Source organism: Notamacropus eugenii, chromosome 2 (genome assembly GCF_028372415.1).
Source record: "Notamacropus eugenii isolate mMacEug1 chromosome 2, mMacEug1.pri_v2, whole genome shotgun sequence".
Lineage (NCBI taxonomy): Eukaryota > Metazoa > Chordata > Mammalia > Diprotodontia > Macropodidae > Notamacropus > Notamacropus eugenii.
The window spans coordinates 268,363,197-268,384,786 of NC_092873.1; positions in this window are offsets into that span (position 1 = coordinate 268,363,197).

Consider the following 21,590-nt stretch of genomic DNA (forward strand, 5'->3'; position numbering starts at 1 on the left):
GAACAAATTAACACCCCCCTCCCCTATTAAATACTGAATTGGAAATCCTGAAAGTCAAAGGAGAGATTAATAAAACTGAAAGCAAGAAAACCATTGAACTAATAAATAAAAATAGAAGCTGGCTTTATGAAAAACAAAAAACAGATAAACCACTAGTTAATTTGATTTAAAAAGGGAAAAAAGAAAACCAAATTACTGGTATCAAAAATGAAAGGGATGGATTCACCACTAATGCAGAAGAAATTAAAATAATTGTTAGGAGCTATTTTGCCCAATTATATGCCAAAAATTTGACAATTTAAATGAAATGGATGAATATTAGCAAAAATATAAATTACCCAGATTAACAGAAGAAATAAAATACTTAAATGACAATCTCAGAAAAAGGAATTAAACAAACCATCAATAAACTTCCTAAGAAAAAATCCCCAGGGACAGATGGATTTACAAGTAAATTCTACAAAACATTTAAAGAACAACTAATTCCCAATATTATATAAACTATTTGGAAAAATAGGTGAAGAAGGGGTTCTGCCAAATTCCTTTTATGCCAAGGAACAATCAATATGGCGTTTGCTGCCTGACAACTCCAGGAGAAATGCAAGGAGCAGAACAGAGGTCTGTATACAACTTTTGTAGATTTGACCAAGGCTTTTGACATTGTTAGTCATGAGGGCTTGTGGAAAATTATGTCAAAATTTGGTTGCCCAGAGAAGTTCATCAGTATTGTATATCAATTTCATGATAGCATGCTTGCCCAGGTTCTGGATAGTGGACAACACTCTCATGCCTTCCCAGTCACCAATAGAGTGAAACAGGACTGTGTGCTTGCTCCCATGCTTTTTAGCATGATATTTTCAGTCATGTTGTCAAGTATTTTCTTTTCTTTTTATTTTATTTTATTTATTTATTTATTTAACTTTTAACATTCATTTTCACAAAATTTTGGGTTCCAAATTTTCTCCCCTTTTGTCCCCTCCCCCCACCCCTAAACACCAAGCATTCTAATTGCCCCTGTCTGCCAATCTGCCCTCCCTCCCTCCCCACCCCTTCCCTTTGGAAGGCAAGCAATTCAATGTAGGCCAAATCTGTGTAGTTTTGCAAATGACTTCCATAAGAGTCGTGTTGTGTAAGACTAACTATATTTCCCTCCATCCTATCCTGTCCCCCATTACTTCTATTCTCTTTTGATCCTGTCCCTCCCCATGAGTGTTGACCTCAAATTGCTCCCTCCTCCCCATGCTCTGCCTTCCATCATCCCCCCCCCCACCCTGCTTATCCCCTTATCCCCCACTTTCCTGTATTGTAAGATAGGTTTTCATACCAAAATGAGTGTGCATTTTATTCCTTCCTTTAGTGGAATGTGATGAGAGTAAACTTCATGTTTTTCTCTCAGCTCCCCTCTTTATCCCTCCACTAATTAGTCTTTTGCTTGCCTCTTTTATGAGAGATATTTTGCCCCATTCAATTTCTCCCTTTCTCCTCCCAATATATTTCTCTCTCACTGCTTGATTTCATTTTTTCAAGATATGATCCCATCCTCTTCAATTCACTCTGTGCACTCTGTCTCTCTGTGTGTGTGCATGTGTGCATGTGTGTGTGTGTAATCCCACCCAGTACCCAGATACTGAAAAGTTTCAAGAGTTACAAATATTGTCTTTCCATGTAGGAATGTAAACAGTTCAACTTTAGTAAAGTCCCTTATGACTTCTCTTTGCTGTTCACCTTTTCATGCTTCTCTTCATTCTTGTGTTTGAAAGTCAAATTTTCTTTTCAGCTCTGGTCTTTCCATCAAGAATGTTTGAAAGTCCTCTATTTCATTGAAAGACCAATTTTTCCCCTGAAGTATTATACTCAGTTTTGCTGGGTAGGTGATTCTTGGTTTTAGTCCTAGTTCCTTTGACTTCTGGAATATCCTATTCCATGCCCTTCGATCCCTTAATGTGGAAGCTGCTAGATCTTGTGTTATCCTGATTGTATTTCCACAATACTTGAATTGTTTCTTTCTAGCTGCTTGCAATATTTTCTCCTTGACCTGGGAACTCTGGAATTTGGCCACAATGTTCCTAGGAGTTTCTCTTTTTGGATCTCTTTCAGGCGGTGTTCTGTGGATTCCTTGAATATTTATTTTGCCCTCTGGTTCTAGAATCTCAGGGCAGTTTTCCTTGATAATTTCATGAAAGATGATGTCTAGGCTCTTTTTTTGATCATGGCTTTCAGGTAGGCCCATAATTTTTAAATTGTCTCTCCTGGATCTATGCTCCAGGTCAGTTGTTTTTCCAATGAGATATTTCACATTATCTTCCATTTTTCCATTCTTCTCTCTTTGTTCTGTGATATCATGCTTTCTCATAAAGTCATTAGCCTCCATCTGTTCCATTCTAATCTTGAAAGAACTATTTTCTTCAGTGAGCTTTTGAATCTCCTTTTCCATTTGGCTAATTCTGCTTTTGAAAGCATTCTTCTCCTCATTGGCTTTTTGAACCTCTTTTGCCAATTGAGTTAGCCTATTTTTCAAGGTGTTATTTTCTTCAGCATTTTTTTGGGTCTCCTTTAGCAAGGTGTTTACTTGTTTTTCATGCTTTGCTTGCATGTCACTCAATTCTCTTCCCAGTTTTTCCTTCACCTCTCTAACTTGATTTTCAAAATCCTTTTTGAGCTCTTCTATGGCCTGAGCCCATTGGGTGGGCTGGGATACAGAAGCCTTGACTTCTGCATTTTTTCCTGATGGTAAGCATTGTTCTTCCTCATCAGAAAGGAAGGGAGGAAATGCCTGTTCACCAAGAAAGTAACCTTCTATAGTCTTATTTTTTTTTCCCTTTTCTGGGCATTTTCCCAGCCAGTGACTTGACTTCTGAGTGTCCTCTCCACCCCCACCTCGCCTCCAGATCCGCCCAGCCAGCACTTGGGGTCTGAGATTCAAATGCTGCTCCCCAGCCTCAGGGCTTTGGGTGGGGGCAGGGCTGCTATTCAGTGTGAGATTAAGTTCAGGTGCTCAAGTCAGGGCAGGGCCGGCTCACGGGCTCTGTTCCCTCAGGGGGTTTATGCAGAGACCTTCAACAATGGATCCAGGCTCCTGCCTGCTTAGGGAGCCCTGGTCTGCTCCTGCCTCTGCTGCCGCCTCCCGAGGGGGCATGAGCTATGGGGGCACCCCACTCCCCTCTCGACCCGCCAAATCTCACCGACCCTTGTCACCTGTGGGTGGAGGGACCCACGCGGCTGCTGGAGATTCCATCCCTGAAGCCTGCTCGGATCTGCTCCTTTCGGCGCTGCACTGCCGAGGCAGGGTTGGTCTCTGCTCTGGGTCCGGGGCGCGAGGGACCTTTTGCGAGAGGTTTTCAGGCTCTCTGGAGCAGAAATCTCATCCACTCCATTCTGTGGCTTCTGCTGCTCCAGAATTCGCCGGTGTTTCTTTTCTCTACAGGTATTTTATGGGCAGTGGGTTCAGAGGTAGCCTATGTGCGTCTTTCTACTCCGCCATCTTGGCTCCGCCCCTCCACCATCTTGGCTCCACCCCAAATATTTTCAATGAGGATGAACACAGCATCAAGGTCAGCTAGCATACTGATGGTAAATTCTTCAATTTAAAAAAGCTACAAGCCAAGACCAAAATGGAGAGAGTGTTGGTGCATGATTTTCTGTTTGCAGATGATTGTGTACTCAATGCACCCTCTGAAGCTGACATGCAACAAAATATGGATCAATTTTCTTCTGCCTGTGCTAATTTTGGCCTAATAATTAACACCAAAACAAAAAATAAAAAAACAACACAGGTGCTCCATCAGTTACCACCACATCATCCATACATGGAACCATCAGTTACAACAAATGGAGAAGTTTTGACTGCTGTGGATAAGTTCACTTACTTTGGTAGTGTACTTTCCAGGGATGCACACATTGATAATGAGGTTGATGCACGCATTGCCAGAGCTGGCTCAGTTTTTGGGAGGCTCTGAATTAAAGTATGGGAAAGAAGAGGTATTAGACTGACTACCAAACTGAAGGTCTACAGAGCCTTTGTGCTGATCTCATTGTTGTATGCCTGTGAAACATGGACAGTCTGTCAGCACCATGCCAGGAAACTGAATTGCTTCCATTTGAACTGTCTTAGGAAGATTCTGAGGATCACCTGGCCGGATCAGGTACCAGACACTGAGATCCTTACTCAAACTAAACTGCCAAGCATTCAAACTATGCTTCAGAGAGTGCAACTCCAATGGTCTGGCCACGTTGGTCATATGCAAAATATATGCTTGACAAAAAGACTATTATATGGAGAACCCACATGGGACAGGCAATTACATGGTAGTCAGAAGAGGCAATACAAGGACACTTTCTTCAAGGTCTCTCTCAAGAACTTTAGAATTGATTGTGTGACATAGGTGACACTAGCACAGGGCCGCTCAGCTTGTTGTGCCCACATCAGAGAAGGTACTGTGCTGTATGAGCAAAGCAGAATTGAAACTGCTCAAAGAAAATATAGGATGAGCAAATTTAGAGTATCCACCCCAAATGTTCACATGGACTATCTGTGCCCAATCTGTGGTAGAGCATTCTGAGCTTGTATTGTTCTGATCAGTCACAGTCAGACACATTGAAACTTGACTTTATCATAGTGATGTCATTTTGGTCCTTTTCAAGTACAAAGGACAACAACCAATGAGGCAAAAAAAAAAGGTGCTGATACCTAAATCAGGAAGATCCAAAATAGAGAAATAAAAATTATAGACCAATTTTCCTAATGAATATTGATGCAAAAATTTTAAATAAAATATTAGCAAAAAGATTACAGCAATCTATCACAAGGATCATATACTATGACCAGAAAAAATTTATACCAGGAATGCAGGGCTGGTTCAATATTAGGAAAACTATTAGCATAATTGATCATATCAATAACAAACCAACAGAAAACATATGATTATCTCAATAGGTGCAGAAAAAGCCTTTGACAATATACAGCACCCATTCCTATTAAAAATACTAGACAGCATAGGAATAAATGGAGCTTACTTAAAATGATAAATAATATTTATCTAAAACTGTCAGCAAGCATTATCTGTAATGGGAATAAGCTAAAAGCCTTCTTAGTACAATCAGAGGTGAAGCAAGGATGCCCACTATCACCTCTATTATTCAATATTGTACTAGAAATGTTAGCTATAGAAAAAAAGAAAAAGAAATTGAAAGAATTAGAATAGTCAGTGAGGAAACAAAACTAGCACTCTCTGCAAGATGATATGATGTTATACTTAGAGAATCCTAGAGAATCAACTAAAACACTACATGAAATTATTAACAACTTTAGCAAAGTTGCAGGATATAAGATAAACCCACATAAATTTACATTTCTTTACATGACCAACAAAGCCCATCAGGAAAAGATAGAGAAGAATTCCATTTAAAACAACTGTAAGCAATATAAAATATTTGGGAGTCTACCTATCCAAAGCCAGGAACTATATGAACACAACTCAAAACACTTTTCACACAAATATAGTCATATACACACACACACACACACACACACACATATGTATATGTGTAAATATGTATATAAACAATTGGAACAATATTGATTGCTGCTCATGGACAAGCTGAGCCAATATAATAAAAATGACAATTCTACCTAAATTAATCTATCTATTCAGTGCCGCACCAATCAATTTATGAAAAATTATTTTATATAGCTGGAAAAAATAATAAAAAATTCATCTGGATGAATAAAAGGTCAAGGATATCAAGGAAATCAATGAAAAAATGTGAAGGAAGGTGGTCTAGCTGTATCAGATCTCAAACTGTATTATAAAGCAGTAATTACCAAAACAATGTGGTACTGGCTAAGAAACAGAGTAGTGAATCAGAATAGGTTAGGCACAAATTTTACATTTATAGCAAATGACCACAGTAATCTGATAGGTGGTAAATCCAAAGTTCCAAGCTTTTGGAATAAAAACTCATTATTTCACAAAAACTTCTGGGAAAACTGGAACACAGTATGTCAGAAACTCCATATAGACCAATATCTCACACTGTATATCAAGATAAGATCAAAATGGGTATATGAATTACACATAAAAGTTGATACAATAAGCAAATTAGGAGAGCATGCAATAGTTTATCTGTCAGATCTATAGATAAAGGAATTATTTATGATCAATCAAGAGATAGAGAGCATTACAAAATGTAAAATTTTGAGTATATAAAAATTCAAAAGTTATTGCACAAAGTAAACTAAGGAAATCAAAATTATGAGAAAATAGAAAACTGGAGGGAAAATTTGCAACAAATATCTCTGATAAAAGCCTCATTTCTCAAGTATATAGAGAACTGAGTTTAATTTATAAAAATACAGGTCATTTTCCAACTGATAAACAGTCATAATATGTGAACATGCAGTTGTCAGACAACTTAGTCATATAAAAATGCTCTAAAACACTATTAATCAGAGAAATGCAAATTAAAGCAACTCTGAGATACCACCTCATACCTATCAGATTGGCTAATATGACAAAAAAGGAAAATGATAAATGTTGGAGGGGAAACAAATATTCCCAATGTGGGAAAACTGGGGTATTAATTCACTTATGGTGGAGTTGTGAACTGATCCAGCCATTCTGGAGAGCAATTTGGAACTAAGCTCAAAGGGCTGTTAAATTGTACATACCCTTTGATCCAGCAATACCACCACTACATATATATATATATATATATGTATGTATATATATATATACACATCAAAAACATCAAAAAGGGAGGGACTTAAATGTACAAAAATATTTATGGCTGCTCTTTTTGTGGTATGCCCATCAATTGGGGAATGGCTAAATAAGCTGTGGTATATATTTGTACAAATGGCTAAACAAGCTGAATAGAACACCCTCCAGAAACTCATTAAGAGATCTGGTATCACAAACAAACCAATGCAGCCAAGATTAGAAGGAAAGCAGTAAACTGGGGAAAAGTTTTTATGGTAGTTTTCTCTGAAAAATGTCTTATTTCTCAAATATATAGAAAACTGAATCAAATTTATAAGGATATGAGTTATTCCCCAATTGATAAATGGTGAAAAAATATGAACAGGCAGTTTTATGAAGAAGAAATCAAAACAATCTCTAGTAACATAAAATAATACTCTAAATTACTATTGACTAGAGCAATGAAACTAAAACAACTCTGAGGTACCACCTCACACCTATCAGACTGGCTAATTGACAGAAAAAAGAAAATGGTAAATTCTGGAGGGGATGTAGAAAAATTGGGACACTAATGCACTGTTGGTAGAGTTGTGAACTGATCCAAACATTCTGGAGATCAATTTGGAACTATGTTCAAAGGGCTATAAAACTATTCATACCCTTTGGCCCAGCAGCACCACTATTAGGTCTGCACCCTAAAGAGATTAAAGAAAAAGGAAAAAGACCTATATGTACAAAAATTAAAAGGACCTATACATATGTATATGTAATAATCACTTTTTTTATGGTGGCAAAGAATTGGAAGTTTAGGGGATATCCATCAATTAGGGAATGGCTGAATAAGTTGTGGTAACTACCATAACTTATTATTGTTCTGTTGTTCATGGTATGTATTGTTTATCATATGGTATGATTGTGATGGAATACTATTGTGCCATAAGAAAGGACAAGCAGAAAAACCTGGGAAGACTTATATGAACTGATGCAAAGTGAAATAAGCAGAACCAGGAGAACACTGTACACAGTAAGAGCAACACTGTACAATGATCAACCATGAATGACTTAACTATTCTCAACAATTCCAAAGGACAAATGTTGAAAAATGCTATCCATCTCCAAAGAAAGAACTGATAAAGCCACATATTGAAGTATAATTTTTTCACTTTATTTTCTTGCTTTTTTCTTTTGCAACATGGCTAATATGGAAATGTGCTTTGTATGATTTCACATGCATATTTGATATCAAATTTCTTGCCTTCACAATGAGTAGGGGAAGGGTGGGATGGAGACAATTTGAAACTCAACATTTTTAAAAATGAATGTTAAACATAAACAAAATAATTTTTAAAAAGAGAGATCTAGAATCTATAAAATGGATATGAGTATGGAAAGAACATTAAAATAATTAACCTTTTCCAGTTCCCCAACACTCCCCCCATACATACATTTTTAGTTCCTTCTTTTGAGGTCCCTCCAATTACTAAGTATATATCTTGTATGTACCATAGTTAATTGTATATTGTCTCTCTTATTAACATATGAGCTCCTTGAGGGCAGGAACTGTCTTTTGTCTTTTCCTTGTATCCCCAGGGTTTAGCACAGTACCTGGCACATAGTAAGCCTTTAATAAATGCTTGTTAACTGACTATTGACAATTTCCTTCCTAAGTCTCTTTTCAATCTTTTCCTGGCCTTCTCTACCTTCCTTCCACCAGGTTCTCTCTTCTGCTCTGCCATGCCCTCATATTTGAATGAAAATAGATCCTGGCTCAAATCCTATCTGGACTCATTGTTACCTTGGGTAAGTTTTGCCCTTAGTTTCCTCCTCTACAACACAGGAGAGTTGAAATAGAAACCCTCTAAAGTCCCTTATAGCTCTAAAGCTTTGAACCTATGATCTTATCATTTGCAAAGAGGAAAAATTAGACTTGCTGTCAGATAAATTTCCCAACATTTAGAGCTGTTCCAAAGTGGAATGGCTACCTCAAGAGGTGATGGGTCCCTCCTCATTGGAGGGCTTCAAGTGGAAGGAAGCAGGCTTGTCCATTGGATGAGCACAAGATTCCTTCCACGTTTAGGTCGCACGACAACTCAGAAACTCTGTGATTTGCTGAATATCTCTACCTACAAAGTTCTACTGGTGTCTCAAATTTAGCATGTCTAAAATTAAACCCATCCCTTCAGTCAGTTCCTCTCCCTGACTTCTCTGTTTCTATTAGTGATTATAATGTTCCCAGTCCCCAGACTAAAGACCTCAGAACCATCTTCCCTCTTGCCAGATCAGTGCCCATCACCAGTCTTCCATTCTCTAGGGAGGAGATTAAGCTCAACTGCTGAAAAGAAGTGATTAGGTGACAGGTCAACACCACTTGGACACCAAGTTTGGTAGATGCGCTCTCTTCCTGGCCTCCCCTGGATGCATCCACAAACAAAGAAGGATCCAAGACGCACCAAATGGCTTTCTAACTGCTTTTCCCAGAGGGTTGGCAGTCAGTCACCACATAGGACCATAGAGAAAAATGGGAAACCAGACCTGAGCCCTTCTCCCTTGAGCCTAACCCCAATATTTACTCCGACACTTGGCTCCACACGGCATGGTCAAAAGCACCATGATCGGTTGACTGGTTTCACCAGTCACTGGCCTCCTATGCTGGCCCCACCTCACTAGTCTCTCTCTCATCCACGTGCTGGCATTGCTGCTTGGTTTCATAAATAGTGTACCTGTCCCAGGTGTGTCTTCCAACTCCCACACCCATTATCAACAATTCCGCTCTCCCACTCTTCTCATTGCAGGGCACAATTCTTTATATAACCACTGCTAACACTCCCCTTCAGGATTCCATTACCTTTCTTTTTTCCCCATTTTCTATTGTTTATTTTTTATCAGTTTTCAATTTTATATCACAATTATTTCTGAATAGCTCCCTCCTTCCTCTAGCAAATGATCTAATATTCCATACTCATTGTCCCCAGTCTTGTTACCTTTTCAATATTTTAATAACATTTGATCTTGGTGCCTCTAAGCTTTCTCTGCTGCAGTCCAGATTTCTGCCAAATTAATTGTTCTAACGCACAACCTTTGATCATGCCATTTATTTGCTCAAAAACATTTAATACTTGTCCTTTACATAAGAGAGAACACTCAAATTCCTGACCTCCATGACCTTCCAACAGCTTACCTGGCCTTGCCTTACCCTACCCTCTGCTGTGGTCAAAGTGGACTACTTCAAATTAATAAACTAATAGACTTAGAATGGGAAAGGCCTTTAGAGATCATCACATTTATCTTCCAGATTTTACAGATAAAGCTCACAAGGGTGTAATGGTAATTTAAGGCTAATGGTGAGTGGGGGGAAGAGTTAAAGATCTGCACTGCCTCAGGACCTTTTGTTAATTTCTATTGGGGTACTAGGTCAGAGGGTCCTGCCCTCCAGCTCTGAAAAAACCTCTGAGGTGAGGTTTTGTTTTGGGGATTATTTTTTGGAAAAAGGTTTGTGTGCCAGATGAGACTCTAGGAAGCTGCTAAGAAGCCCCTCAGCTTTGAAAACCCAAATGTTGGTGCTCCTCTCTGTAGTAACTATGTATGTCTGTAATGGTCAGACATTTGGATCTTTCTGTTGATGTGTGATATATATATTGCTTATGATCAGACATTTGGAAGCCCTGTCTGTTGATCTTTATTTCTCTGTTTGCATTTTCTCTGAAGTTCAGGATGCTGACTTTTTTCCCCTGAATTAAGTGAATTATATATGTGCTTGGTTAAAGAAGATTGTTGACTCCTCAAAAGTTGTCTTTCCTTTTAGAAAAGCAGATCTGAGAACCTGTATAGCAAGCCATCCTGTGTATGCTGGGGTCCTTGCTGTTATAAGTGGTTAAATGACTTGCCCATGTTCACACAGCTAGTAAGCATCTGAGGTGGGATCTGAACCCAGGTCTTTCTGACTTCTGATTCTGGCATTCTATTCATTACACCATATTCTCTCAATCAGTTCTGTGCTTTGCTTATAACAGGCACTCAAGAAATACTCCTCCCTTTCCTCTAGCCCAACCTGTTTAATTCCTACCTTTCTTTGAGATGCAGCACAGTAGAGATTAGCTGGCTATGGTGGATAGAGGCAGGAGAACCTGGGTTCAAGTTCAATCTAGACACTTCTTAGTTGCTTGACCCTGAGAAAAGCACCTAAGTCACTCTGTGCCTCAGTTTCCTCATTCATTAAAATAGGTAAGGGGGTAGAACTCCATGGTTTCTAAAATTCCTTCTAGCTCAAACCTCTATGATTCTATGAGGAAGGTCCAGCTTACAAGTCACTACTTCCATGAAGCCTTCCCTGATGGATTCCCAGCTGGAATCAATCTAGTTCTCTTCAGAACTAACCTAGAAGGGTCTTTGTACTTCTTTCTCTAGCCGTTAGCATAGTGTGCCTTGCATTATAATTGACCCAAGTACCCATCATATTCTTCCTCAGTCCCACCACCACACTGCTGTAGGAACAGGGAGACTTAGTCTAACTTATCTTTTGGTTCCCCCAGTGCCTAGCACAGAGATTTGGACAAAGTAACAAGTTTTAGTAAATATTTGTTGAATGAATGAATGAATGAATGAATAACAAACAAGATAAGGTAACCTATTAAATGGCAGCAGAGTGGTGCATACAAATGTTAGAGGGGTTCCAGGGAAGGTATTATCACTGAGGGTGGGGCAAGGTAACACAATTCAAGCTCCTCCTCATCTCCTGCCTCCTTGCTTCCTTTCCTTCAACTCCCAGCACAAAACTTACCTTTAGAAAAGGTCTTTCCCTCTCTCTTTTCTTTCTTTCTTTGGAGGCAATCAGGGTGAAGTGATTTGCCCAGGGTCACACAGCTAAATAAGTTGTCTAAGGTCAAGTGTCCTCCTGACTCCAGAGTTGGTACTCTATCCACTGTGCCACCTAGTTCCACCAGTGTTTCTCAATCTTATTTTTACCTTCCCTTCAAATTTATCCTGTATATATTTGTTTGAATATAGTTTCTTTCCCCCACGTACTAGTATCTTATTTTTTCCAATTACATGTAAAGATAGTTTTCAATATTTGCTTTTATAAGATTTTGAGTTCTAATTTTTTTTCTTCTTTCCCTCTCCCCAAGATGGCATGGAATCTAATATAGGCTATCCACATTCAATCCTATTAGATATATTTCCACATTAGTCATGTTGTGAAGGAAGAATCAGAACAAAAGGGAAAAACCATAAGAAAGAAAAAATAGTATGCCTCAAACTTCATTCAGACTCCATACTTCTTTTTCTGAATGTGCATAGCATTTTCCATCATGAGTCTTGGAATTGTCTTGGATCATTATGCTTCTGAGAAAAGCTGTCTGTCAAAAGTGATCATCGCACAATGTCGCTGTTACTGTGTACAGCGTTCTCCTGGTTCTGCTCACTTCACTCAGCCTCAGTTCATGTAAGTCTTTCCAGGTTTTTCTGAAGTCTGCCTGCTCAACATTTCTTATTGAACAATAGTATTCCATTACATTCATATACCACAACTTGTTCAGCCATTCCCCAAATGATGGGCAGCCCTTCAATTTTCAATTCTTTGCCACCACAAAAAGAGCTGCTATAAATGTTTTTATACATGTAGGTCCTTCTTCCTTTTTTAAGATCACTCTGGATACAGACCTAGTAGTCATATTGCTGGGTCAAAGGGTATGCAGTTTTATAGCCCTTTGGCCATAGTTCCAAACTAGTCTCTAGAATGGTTGGATCTGTTCACAACTCCACCAACAAGGCATTAGTTTGAACACAGGGGTTTTTTTTGCATATTGTCTATTAGACTGTGAGCTCCTTCTGAGAAGGGACTATTGGTTGTTGTTGTCCTCTTTGAATCCCCAGGGCTTAGTATAGTGCCAAGCAGTGTGTGTGTGTGTGTGTGTGTGTGTGTGTGTGTGTGTGTGTGTGTGTGTGTGTGTGTGAAATAATAAGTCTAGTACCTTAGTAACTCAATCTCTTGGTGTTTCAGTTTGTTTATCTATAAAATGAGGATAATATATACCTCAAGGTTTGTTGTGAGGATTAAATGAGATAACATGTATAAAGTGCTTTCCAAACCTGAAAGTGTGATATAAATGCTATTAGTTATTACCACCACCGCCAGCACCACTGCTATCACCACTACTGCTACCATTACTACTACTAGAGTTGCCATATACAGCTAGGTAGCAAAGTGAATGGAGAGATGGGTCTGGAGTCAAGAAGATCCGAGTTGAAATCGGATACACTGACTAGATATGTGACATTAGGCAAGTCACTTACCCTTGCTAGCCTCAGTTTTCTCATCTGTAATGAGCTAGGGAAAGAATCACTCCAGTATCTTTGCCAAGAAAACCCCAAATGGGGTCATGAAAGGTCAGACATGACTAAAGAGTCACAGTCAAAAACAGTTGCCACCTCAGGTTTCTGTGAGCTCTAAGGTCCTGGGCAGCCTCCCCATCCCAGAGGTAGTAGGGAAGGCTCCAATCCCCTGAGTGACCCTGTCAAAGGAAAGCCTACAGCAACAGCTCAGAAACTCTCTTCTGCTGGTGGGCAGTTTGAAAATCAAATGGCTGCCAATTCTCTCCCTGTATGAATCAGTGTCAGTCCCCAGATCAAGACACCTTGCTTCATCTTCCTCCCCCTAAGGCCTGGTCCTGCTTAACCCAGATAAAAACCACAGGACAAATGAGAAGAAGTTGTTCCTGAAGTACAACAGAGCCACACAGGGAAGGCAGCCATGGGAGAACAGATGCCAACATTGAGGGACACCCACCCACCTCCATCTCCATGGGCACAACTGGACATGCAGCAAGATCTATACTCTGATCCAACCCTCTCTTCACCCCACCCTCCAAGTCCAACTTACATAGAGTTCTCAGGGATGTGCTACAGTCACTCAAAGTAGACTGGCAAGATCTGAACTTGAAATTTTCAGTGTGAACATTTATACCTCAGAAATTGACAAATTATACAAAATCGTGGCTTGCTTTGTTATTTTGTTGATTGTCTTGACTTAAGAAAAGTGACAGAGAAAATGTGTATAATGCAGAACAAACTTAAAGTGTGTATGTACATTTTTTTTCTGGAGAGTTGGTTGTTAAGCATTTACTAGCACATCCCTGGGTATTTTCTGAGCTGCTCAAAAAAGAGTGAGAAATTAGGAGCAGGAACCCAGGAAACTTAACTCTAAATATGCCACAATGTGCAAAAAGGTGGGGAAAGAGGTAATGCCTGGTCTACGGCTCAATTCTCAATCCATTTTTAGCATCCATGCATCCTGGGGACTGGGGCCATACCAGCCAAACTGGTTTTCACTAGCTCGCCCAAAAAAACCCTGGATTTTTACCAGTTTTGGCATGCTCATTTTGGCATGCCCAGGGCTCCCAGCTCATTTGTGTTTTTCCTCCCCTCCTTCTTATGGTGAATAAATATTCAACCAATCAATTCAATCCCCTCTATCAAGCTGTCTTGCATTACTTTTTTCTCCAACTTGTCTTCTCATTCTCTGTACTTCCTTTATACGCCTTGGAATCCTGAACCTCAACCTCTCACTGCATTAGGACAGAGGGCTAAAGAAAATAATGTAAGGAAAACATTTGGCAGATATTAAAGTGCTATACAAACATAAGCTGTTATTAGCATGGGAGTGCACAGCCTGGGCAGAGGAGTAAGGAAGGGCCAATGGGTTTGCCCCAGCACATCCACAGGGTGGGATGACATACTTGGTTCACACTCTACCCATGTCTGTCATTATTGTTAATTATTATTATTCATGGAGGAGATGGCACCCACGCTGAGCCCTGAAGGAAAAGAAGACTTCAACAGTCAAGGATGGAGGGTGGGATTAGGAGCCATTGCAACCATAGGGACACCTGGTTCTAATTGACCAGAACAGCTGGTATTCTAATTTGACTAGAATGGAGAAGGCATTAAGGGGAGGGACAGTGGAATAAAGCTGGAGAGGGAGGTCCGACTTGTATTGTAAAGAGCTTTAAAAAATACACTGAAGGGTTTGTATCTTATCTGAACAGCCATGGAGAGATATGGAGGTTTTTTGAGAAGTAGATTCACCTCACTAGACTTGCATTTTGACAGCTGTGTGAAGGACAGATTTGTAACCAGACACTAGAAATTGAAAAAGAGGAAGAGACCACAGGTGTGGCAGGCAGGGATCCAATCCTGCAGTTGAAACACAAAAAAAATACATGTGCAAAGATGATTCCACTCAACCATCAGTACATGGAATATACTCACATTTATGGACAACACAAATTCCAGTAGATCTGAAAGACAAATAACTCTTGTTGTGAGAGAACTCAGCAGGTATTGTATCCAAATAGCAGCCCTGAGTGAAACAAGCCTGGCAAATGAGGGCCAACTTACTGAAGTTGGAGCTGGACACACATTTTTCTGGAGTGGTCACAGTGAAAGGGAGCACTGTGAAGCTGGCATAGGTTTTGCAATCAAAACTAGTCTAGTCCACAACATTTCTGTCTCCCAAAAGGAGTGAATGACAGGTTCATGACAATGCGATTGCCACTTGCAGGAAAGTACCATATCACCATCATCAGTACCTGTGCTCCCACCATGATGAACCTTGATGATGTCAAAGAAAAATTTTATGAAGACCTGAAGACCTTCATCATCAATGTTCCAAAAAAGGACGTTTATAATTCTGGATGACTTTAATGCTAGGGTAGCTACAGACTACTCAGATATGACAGGGAGTCCTTCGGAGGAAGGGAGTTGGAAACAGCAACAGCAATGGTCATTTACTGCTGAAGACTTGTGCATCTCATGACATCATGAAGATATATATACACATAGATACATTAGATAGATAGATAGATAGAACCAATATGGAAATTTGTTTTGCTTGACTATATATGTTTGTAATAGAAGTTTTATTTTTCTTTCTCAATTGGGAGGTGATGGGAAGAAAAGACAGATTTTTGCTGATTGAAAAAAATAAAATTAAAAAACCAAAACATGAAGCCTTTCCATATCTCCCTCTGTCTTCTTTTGCCAGTGGTTCTTTGTCCCAAAACTACCTTGCATTTATTTTGCATGTGTTCTGTATATAGTAATGTAAGACTAGTGGGAATTACTGTGGACTGTGGAGTTGGCCAGCTGACCTTGGTCCTTCCTGATTCTTCTCCCTGATGGATAGAGACAGAGCTGAATTATTCCTAGGCCTTTCTTGAATCATCCTTTGATGAGAATGGTTTATCTCTCTCATCACTTCCTTTTCCTCCTTACCTCTTTTCTCTTTACAGATTTAATCAACTATACCCTATTACAATAATTAATTCAATTTTTAGTTTACAGGCAATGTGATAGCTCTCGAGCCCCTTTCCTTGTTTCATGGAGTTTACATCAGGTAAAGAACTATTGCTACAATCACAATAACTCAGAACCTATAGTTAGAAAAGTTCCTAATATTCAGAGACCTGAACTAATTTAAATGTTTGTTTATCTCCAGCTAACTCCTAACCTCTTTACATGTGAGGCAAAAATCAAGATATAGGAAACAGGTATAAGAAGCAATCAGAGTGTATTATAATATCTATTACTGGACAGGAACAGGGAAGGGAAATTAGAGGTAAAATCAACCTTTTGGGGGAACTTCCCTCAGTCCTCAAAGAAGTAGGTACCACTCATAGCTCCAGCCAAAGTATTTTAATGACTCTTAAGTTATGAGGAATAGAGATGGGATGATGGGGTTGCCTTCTACAGTAACAGAGAAATTAGGAGGGAGGCTGGGTTTAGAGCTAAAGGTCATGAGTTCATTTTTAGACATGTTGAATTTAAATGTCTGTTGGACATCCTGGTTGAGATGGATAAAAGGCAGAGGGAGAGGCAAGATTAGTGGTCAGTAGAGAATTTGAGCTTGAATAGGTACCTTTGGAAATCATTAGCATAAAGATGGTAGATAATTACATCCATGGGAGCTGAGAAGTAAAAGAGTGGAGATGACAGAGGGGGCAATCTTTTGAAGATTGCTTAGGCGGGTTAGAGGAGTTAGCTTTATAGGTACATTATTTCATGAGATTCTGGCCTATGGTGGGTATTTAAAATTTAATGCTGATTTATAATTGAGTTATTCTCTCAATAACCCTACAAGGTCGGTGGTGCAGGTATTATTCCTATTTGTGACAATAAAATGGAGGTTTAGAGAGGTAGTGACTGACCCAAGGTCATACTGACTTCCGCTTGTCTCCTTTTCCCCCATGGAGACAGTGTTCACAATTGTGGCTGGTATGGACCTGCACGATGGAGGAGAATCATCAGGTCTGATAAGTCAGAAAGCTGCCTCTGTGGGGACTTTTCATACACTGACTGGAAGTGGTGGGGAAATATATCACCAGAGAGGGTAAAACTTTCTGTTACGTGTAAAACAAAGAAAGCTCTAAGTTCCAGCTCCCAACTGCCCATCAGCATCCTCAGTGAGTTGTAATTCTATCTGTTCTACAGGCTAGGGACTTCCCCTTTGCAATTTTATCTACCCTCCAGCCTAGGGACTTCCTTCCTTGGAATCCTAGCTGCTTCTGTGGACTTGTAATATGTACAGGTCTGGCCATAGTCTACCATAAAGCCCCTGCTCACTAGTGACACTATCAAACATTCCTTGTCCTTTTGTACACAGTATCTTACTCCTGGTACTCACAACCTGCTTAATCACTCAAGTTTCTTCTGATTCCTCCTAATCTTTAATATCTACCTGATATGACCAGCTTTGCCAAGCTTTGTAGACTCCTAACCCACTGACTGCTCTGACACTGGACAATCACCATTCTTAATGTGCCTACACTCCAACATTCCTCCTAATCTAGCTGCATTATTTCAATTTCTTAAGGTCATCTTTGCAAAAATGTACCTAAAGAATCCCCCCTTTGTATTCATTTCATCTCGCATTAGACAATCCACAAATTCACATTTATTGTTGGTATATATTCTAATCCAATTTTCCTTACCAACTATTCAAACTCCAGAGTTTAGGATTCTATTGAAGTATATAGTCCATTCTCTCTGAGAAGATCAGCATGTTTTGTGAGAATATGGGCCAATCATTTTTTTAGATTGATACTGAGAAAATTGAGAAAGAAAACACCCCTAGAAGATTGTTTTTATGACAGAAATATACTCCTAATAACTATACCAAGGAAAGGAACAGCACAGAAAGAGAACTATTATTATAGAAAACTATCATCAAAGAATATTGTCAAAAATTTTAAATAACATCCTAGCAAGTAGGATATTTAAATAATAAATTTGAATAATATCCTATCAAACTACGGTGATTCAGCCACAAAATCATTCTTGATGACCAAATTAGATTTATGCCAGAGATGCAAAAATAATTCAACATTTAGAAGACAATTGACAATCATGTTAAAAAAAATTAAAAATCACATGATTGCTTCAGTAAAATAAAAAAAAACCCACCCAGTTTACAAAACACAACAATCATTTATGCTAAAAATCCTACGAAGTATAGGCATATAGGAACCATTGTTTAGTATCATAAAAAGTATTTATCTAAAACCAAAAGAAATGTCCTGTGTATTTATGAGGTATGCTATTCTTCCTGTGTTTTTTATTCCTTTAAAAACTGTTTGTTACATAAGAACTATGATACCCAAGAAGTTTTCACACTTTGAGGACTCTTTTACTCAACTATATACTAGGCTGATTTCCCCAAGAAATCAAAGAGGGAAAAAAACTATATGGTAGTTCTTTTCATGGTAACCAAAAATGGGAAATTAGGGAGGTGTCCATTTATTGGAGAATGGCTAAACAAATTGTGGTGTACAAATGTAATAGAATATTATTGTGCAATCAGAAAAAATGAAATGGAAAATATCAGAGGAAACTGGGAAGACATCTCTAAACTGATGCAGAGTAAGATAAAAACAAAGAGGACGATTTATACCATGATAACATCATAGGGAAAAATAATTTTCAAACACTTTAGAACTCTGAACAATGCAATGCTAAACCACAAGTTTAAAATGAAGATGAAACATTCTAATCACTTTCTGTTGAATACGTGATAAACTTAAAAAGCAAAGGTATACTTTTTCTGACATAGTTCATGTGGGAATTTGTTTTTGCCAGACATAGCTATGCACCAAGAACTTTCTTTTCTTTTCTTTTTTTTAAAAAAAAATTGCTCATTTTGGGGAAGGAGAAAGGAATAATAGGAGGGATAGTTCAATTTAAAGTGCTTGTTAATTGGAAGAAAATAACAACTTTCCCCTAAATGTGGCTTATAAATTGTTTTTCTGTTTCTATTTACTTCACCTTGCCTCGGTTCAGATATATCTTCCAAGGTTTCTCTGAAACCATCCCCTTTGTCATTTCTTACAGAACAGTAGTATTTCCCTTACATTCACATGCCATAATTGTTTAGCCATTTGCCAAATGATGTTCACCTCCTTGGTTTCCAGTTCTTTGCCATCACAAAAAGAGTTGCCATAAATATTTTGATATATATGGGTCCTCTTACTCTTTTTTGTATCTCTCTGGGGTATAGGTCTAATAACAGTATAGCTAGGCCAAAGAGTATGTACAATTTAGTAATTTGGCGGAAATACTTCCAAATTGCTTTCCAGAATAGCTGAACATGTTCACAGTTTCACCAACTATGCATTAACATGCCTCTTTTTCTATACGTGTCATTTTCCTTTATTGTCATATGCCCAACATTTGTCATTTTCCTTTATTAACCTCATCAGTCTGGTGGATATAATATAGAACCTCTGAATTACTTTAGTTTACTTTCTCTAATAATTTAGAGGATTTTTACATGGCTATTGATAACACGTGTTTCTTCCATTGAAAACTATAGGTTAACATTTATCATTTGGGTCTTAGTCTTATAAATCTGAGCTCTTATGCATTTGAATCAGTTCTTTATGTAACTAAGAAATGATCTATTTATCACCTTACTAGAAAGATTTTTTTCCTAGTTAACTAATTTTAACTACATTAAATTCATTTGTCCAAAATTTTTTTAATTACATGTAACCAAAATTATCCATTTTCACAATTTGTGATCTTCTCTATCCCTTATTTAGTTATGAACCTTTCTCCTATTCATATATTGAGAAGTAATTATTCCTTGCTTCTAATTTATTTATATGACTTTTTTATATGTAAGTAACATATCCATTTAGAGCATATCTTGATATACAGTGTGAAATATTTGTCTAAACTTATTTCCAGTAGTTTAAAAAAAAATTTTATACTGAGATCTTACTTTAATAGTTAGGATCTTCAAGTTTATCAAACATTAGGCTGCAGGTTCATTTCCTTCTGTCTGTTAATGTACCTAATCTATTTCATTGATCAGCCTCTCTATTTTTCAACCAGTACCAAGTCATTTGATGATTACTGCTCTGTAGCATAATTTGAGATCTGGTGCTTTTTTTTCATTTTTTTCCTGTAAGATTCTTGACCTTGTGTTCTCCCAGATGAATTTCATCTCATTTTCCTAGTTCTCTAAAATAATCCTTTGGTAGTCAGGTATAATCTTTCAACAGAGGAGAACTCCCCTTTTTTTTATCAGGTTCTGTCTCAGGTAATATAATCCCCTGGTTGTTCAGAACTCTGCTTTTTCCATTTTACCCCTTCCCAGAGATTCAAAGCATTTCTATTGAGAAGGTAACCATGCCAGGAGAGTTCCTCAGTTTTCCTACTGATTTCTGGTGGACTCTGCCCAGCCTGCAGAGCATTGCCTCCTAATTGTTGGTAAGGTTTGCTTTCTTGTACTTGCTCATGTGACACACATGAGCTTTTTTTGCGGTAACTAGGTTTGCACACCTGAAACCAAGCCTATGCCATGCACAGGAACTTGAGGCTTCTAACTGGTGCTGAGTGACATCAGGTCTGAGCCTTCATGTTTTCTTCTTTTCTGACTCATGATTTCTCTAGTGAAAGTTCAGCCCTCCTCTGTGCCTCAGCTAAATATCACTGGAGTGAAATCAGGTGTATGAGCACTGCTAAATCTTGTGGTCCTGCATGTACTGAACAGTGGCTAGAGCTCTAGGTTTGGTCAGAGAGGCTTGGGTTTAGATTCATACTAGACATGTGACCCCAAGCCTCAATTTCTTCATTTGTGAAATGGGAATAACAATAGCATCTATCTCATGAGATTGTTGTGGAGATCAAATAAGATAATTTTTAAGTACTTATCAAATCTCAAAGTGCTATATAAACACGACCTGTTATTATAATTGTAAAGTAAATTTTCAGATTATTACTTGGAGCATTATTGAAAACCTCTCAACACAACCTCCTATGAGCCCACAATAGTACGCAGCCTCCAGAATTCATTAATGCATTCAATTAATTTTTTTCCTTCCGTAATCCCGGCATCAGGATCACTGCATCCTGCTTCCTCTGCATGTCCCTGATGGATTATAAGAAACCAGTTCTGTTAACTGCCCTTTAACAAGAAAATTTCCTCTGTTAGTAGTACGGGCAGCTTCCTGTAGGTCCCCAGAAATAAATCCAATCTATTATTAATTGCAAAGGTTGAATCCGTGTCTTAAAGACCATTTAGTTCTGGCCAAGGAGAACTTCTTGCTCTAAAAAATAGGTAAGGACACTATAAGGGTGGAGCTGCTGCCATAGGAAGCACAAGAAGGAAAGGAGGAGTGGTCACCATCCCCTGTACCAACCTTTCTTGTTGGGCAATCGCAGGGGAATTTCTGCTTAAAACTCTTATAATTAATCCCCCCAAACCAGTCAACCCTGAGTTCCCATCTTCCAGTGAAACTAAGGTGAGGAAAAAACATCTCCATTATGGCTGGTATATCTGTCACAAAGATTCCCCACTGATGGACAGTATTTCCCAGTGATACGGCATTGAAGTTA